The sequence below is a fragment of the Macrobrachium nipponense genome, chromosome 16 (genome assembly GCF_015104395.2).
Source record: "Macrobrachium nipponense isolate FS-2020 chromosome 16, ASM1510439v2, whole genome shotgun sequence".
In the NCBI taxonomy this organism is placed as follows: Eukaryota; Metazoa; Arthropoda; class Malacostraca; order Decapoda; family Palaemonidae; genus Macrobrachium; species Macrobrachium nipponense.
Genome location: NC_087209.1, coordinates 15966807 through 15971840, shown reverse-complemented (window position 1 = coordinate 15971840; position 5034 = coordinate 15966807).

Genomic DNA, 5034 nt, shown 5'->3' with positions numbered 1-5034 from the left:
GTGTCTGTGTGTGTGTTCCGATGATTAATTAAATTGGTGATGGGAGATGTCTTTTATGAATTGGGTAAAGTTCACTACATTCAGCCCTTTCAATGGGAAGATAACATATTTGCTTTCTGAAAGTGGCCGTGTTGGTTTTTTTGATTCCTTTTAATTAGATATGTAAATTTGTCTTTGTCTTGGCCAGGGTGGGTGTGAAGAGAGTGAGAGCGTGCTTAAGAAGGAAATAAATCTCCACAGAGGAATCAGAAGGAAAGCCTTGCATATTCGTTTGAGTATGATAGAAAAAAATGAAACAAAACGTGGTAACGTTGGAGCCTGCTGTCATGTATATATTTCAGATATATTACTTAAGTATTGAAATTTAATCTAAACTGAGATATAAAAAGGCGTTGTTTGTTTTTATAAAGAATTAACAACGAAAATGACACAGGTTTTATATATATATATATATATATATATATATATATATATTATATATATATATATATATATGTGTGTGTGTGTGTGTGTGTGTGTGTGTGTGTGTGTGTGTGTGTGTATGTGTGTGTGTGTGTGTGTGTGTATTTTTATGGTGTGGTGTGGTATTTAATTATTAATATTTCATAATATATATGGTGGTGTTTGTTTGTATAAGAATCGTGTTACGTTAGGATTTTTTGAACTTATTTAGAATTTATACATCTTTAAACTTATGTCACTTTTTAAAAGCTGCTGACTTTTTCATATTTTGGAAAAGGGTAATAAAAACATTCCAGCGAAGCAAGAGGAATAGAATGCTTTTTTTTTTTTACTAGGAATTTATGTCGCAGAATTTACAAACATATTTCTCTCATATTTTAAGTTAGTTCTTTCATTTTTCTTATATCTATTGCATAGTAATATCTTTTGCAACTAAATCAACAATTATCCGGTGATTAACAACCTCAACTTTAAATGTCAAGGATTTTGATGTCATTTATCCTTATACTTAAACAATCGACAATTATTGTCTCATTCATTAGTAAATAGAATAAAAATATTGAACACAAAACTATTTCCGTCAGTTTTCCCTACTTACAATTTTTAACTTCCTGGAAATAAATATCGTTTTTCAATTCGCAACTTCAGGATGAATTTGGATTTAGAAGTCGCTTTAGAAAATATCCAGAAAAAAAAGTAAATAAATAAAAAAAAAAGGGCTTTTTAGGCTACCTTCAATTTCCTCGATCCGAAATTTACTGTAAAATTGATTTCTAGATGAGTGGGAAGGCATAGTAGACCGTGCATTGAATATTTAGATCGGAAAAAACAATATGATGATGATGGAGAGAGAGAGAGAGAGAGAGAGAGAGAGAGAGAGAGTTTCAACACTTCCGGTCGCATGTGTCCTATCCGAAGAAATAGCTCAGTGAGCCCTTGGCAACTGAAGAATTAAAGTGTCGTAGAAAACGAGTACATATTTTTATAGTCTTCCCCCTTCTTTCCAACATCCCCCCACAACTCAACCCCACTTACAACCCCACCCCCCTCACTCTCCCACTTTGTAGATTGAGACTCTCTGTTCCGCTTGACCAAAGGTTTTGTTCTTCGCTTATCTTCAAATGGTGTCCACTTATTTCACTCTCGTTTCCTTCCTTTCTGGGATATCAGAAGACGTTTCTTAGCCACCATTAGCTGGTTGAAAATCGATGTAAAGGAAGCATTGTTTTTGGTAAATGTCTCTGATGTCGAAAGCTTTTGAAAAATGTTAAAGAGACGGTCTCAGAACAAAATTTAAATTTAATCTCAACTTCACTTCTGGAATTGGAGCAATTTAAGCTATTTGTGTTGTGGTTTGCTTTGCCTAAATTCAGTCAATTCCACGATAGGCCTATTAACAAAATCGAACTTTGTTTGTGATTTGAATATGTGTGTGCTCAGGTGCGTCCTCTGCAGGTCTGATAAATAATTAACAGTAACGGGATGGCCTCTAATCTTGATAACATAATAAATACAGCAATGTCGTTATGTCATAGCTGTAACATTCTACTATAATGAAAATTGCCATCAACTACTTTTATTGATAGAAATTCCTCTTTGTTTTCCGTATAGTAAGGAAAATCCAATAAGTTATCTGACACCCAGACATTCTCTTTCTACTATTTGTTGTTTACGTTCCAAGATGTCACATAGGGCGTAAAATTAGAACTCACTCTCTCTCTCTCTCTCTGGATGACTTCTTGGAATGACACCTAATGAAAAAATCCCCTTGAGCTCAATACGAATACAAGCCTTCGATGCTGTTTTGGATAAAAGAATCCTATAGGAACTTTTACCCTTCGTCTTCTATGGAAGAATCTTGTAATTGAAGATATTAATTGAAAAAGACGTAAGAGAAATGCTTTCCACTGAAGGCTTGAAGCTATTTAGGAAGAGGAAGAGACCGTCAGGGAGGTGTTTGTAGAGTTAGATATTAAGATTTATATCTGTATAAATCTATACATCAGGTCTGATAATTGAAAAATAATGGCACCAGATAATTCATCTTCACAGTCAATGAATCAGGAAATGAAGTATGGTACATTTTATTTTCTTGGAAAAACATTTTTTTTTTATTTTCTTTTAAAATTTTATTTATATGCTTATTTTTTTTATTTTTTGAAGGAATGGGAAAAACACCACGGACGAAGACATTGATGTTTAAGAATCTTTAATCAATTCCCTTGCTTATATCCTATCCAGAAAATTAGATCTTGGAAGAAAGTATATTTTCATTTTCTAGAAATATATGATTTTAGATAGGCAGTCACGTTTTAGAAATGGAAAAAATATGGATGAAGACAGAGATGTTCAAGGATCTTGAAACATTTCCCTTACTTATATCCTTTCAGGTAAATTAGATGTTGAAATTTAATATATTTGTAATTTTCTGGAAAATATTATTTTGCATAAGCAACTTTTTTTGAAGTACTAGGAAAAACTGTTGGTATAACAGTCTAAGAATCTTTAAGCATTTGCTTTACTTATATCCTAGCTGGAATCGTGGAAAGCGATGAAATCTAATATATTTGTAATTTTCTGGAAACATTATTTTACATAAGCATGTTTTTTTTGAAGTACCAGAAAAACTGTTGGCATGGTCAGAGGTGTTTAAGAACCTTTAAGCATTTCCTTTACTTATATCCTACCTGGTACATAGCAGTTTTTTTTTAAGTATTAGAAAAACTGTTGGTATAGCAGAGGTGTGTAAGAATCTTTTAGTATTTCCTTTACTTACATCTTAGCTGGTACATAGCAGATTTTTTTTAAGTACTAGAAAAACTGTTGGTATAGCAGAGGTTTGTAAGAATCTTTAAGCATTTCCTTTACTTACATCTTAGCTGGAATCATGGAAAGCGATGAAATTGCTTTGTTTTGCTGCAAATGAATAGCATATAAAACTTTGCTACGGATCTCGTCCCTTGATCGTGAGACTGGACCGGATCTCTTCTATTTTTATTCCTCTCCTCTTACCAGACTCTCGTAGCCATCTACATATCTACTCTCGCTGCATCTTATAGAAACGGAATCACGACGGGACCCCTCAGTCATTTGCTTCCATCCCCATCGCCATTCTCCCTTCCAGGTCGCGATACGATAAATCAACAAAAGTGCCATCCAGGCTTCCGCCTTCCAGCTGACTCAGTCAGTTGCGACGGGAGACTCGAGTCTTCTAGCCCGAATTGGATTCAACTTTCAGATCCTTTTCTCATTTTCCTCTTTATGGTTCGTCAGCATCTCGCTGTTGAGACCCTGAATTATTATATTCTGTTTGTTTGTGTGGGCCGGGGGAAGGGGGGCTGGTTTGTTTACGTAACGGAGTTACGTAACGGGGAAACAAAATGCTGACGAAGTGAGGTTAGGACCATGAAAATTGGCCGCTGGAGCGTTAAACGTTTTAAGGGAAAACTGTAGATGTTGCATTTTTGGTAATTTGTTTAATATTATTCTTTTATAAATTTTGAGGGGAAGCGAAATTCTTTTTCAAGATGAGGTCGATTTTTTTTCTTTTCTTAAACTCGTGGACTGCCACAAATTGAAGGTGGAAAGAGAATATAGCCAAGTGTATAAGTGTGATATGTATGTTACTTTGTTTAGCCACGTATGAGAAAATATACACATTTCTTGATGTACATAGTAAGATAAATGGTGTGAGTTTATTGTCATACATTTACCGTCCTCTAAAATATGAAATGTATATTTTGTATACTTATACATAATAGACATTGAGAAATTTTTATGAAATTCACCCTGTCCAGTGCTCCATATTTTTCGTGCAATTCAGGAGTTAGCGGTTCTCTTGACGTGAAGTTATGTTCATTTATTTATTCACTGCCGACGGTAGCATTGACTATATTGTGTTTTCGATCACATATAAATTTTGGCATTATTTTGTGCCAACATTACTTATATATTATTGAGAAAATGTGCAGTTGTGGTGAAGATGAAGAAGGGAGTTCGTGTCAAAATTCATGAAGTATGTTATTGTCAAAATTCATAAAGGTGGGTGTTAGTGTCAGAATTCATAAAGGTGGGTGTTTGTGTCAAAATCCATGAAGATGAGGATGAAGGGTGTTAGTGTCATGAACAAGTATGTTAGTGTCAAAATCCATGAAGATGGGTCATAGTGTCAAAACTCATAAAGATGGGTGTTTGTGTCAGAATTCATGAAGAAGGGTTAGTGTCAAAATTCGTGAAGAATGGTGTTAGTGACAATTTTTATTATTTGAAATAGGCTTGAACGAGGTGTTATGGTGAATTTATTTGAATTTACACACTTGTAAATAAATTTGCGGTCTATTAAGTAGCCAGAAATCCTCACACATCAGTTAAACTCTATGTCAGGTGTATTATCTCTTTTGAAGTTATTCCAGAAGACAGGTATAAATGAAATTTATATCTGCCAGGTATAAAACCATCTGTTTGAGCTGGTTTATGTTCTTGCGTCGCTCGCTTACTTTTTTTTTTTTTAAGCACCTCAGGCTTTTCCTTTTAACTGCGTTGCTGACTTTTCCCGAAATGTAATCTATAGGA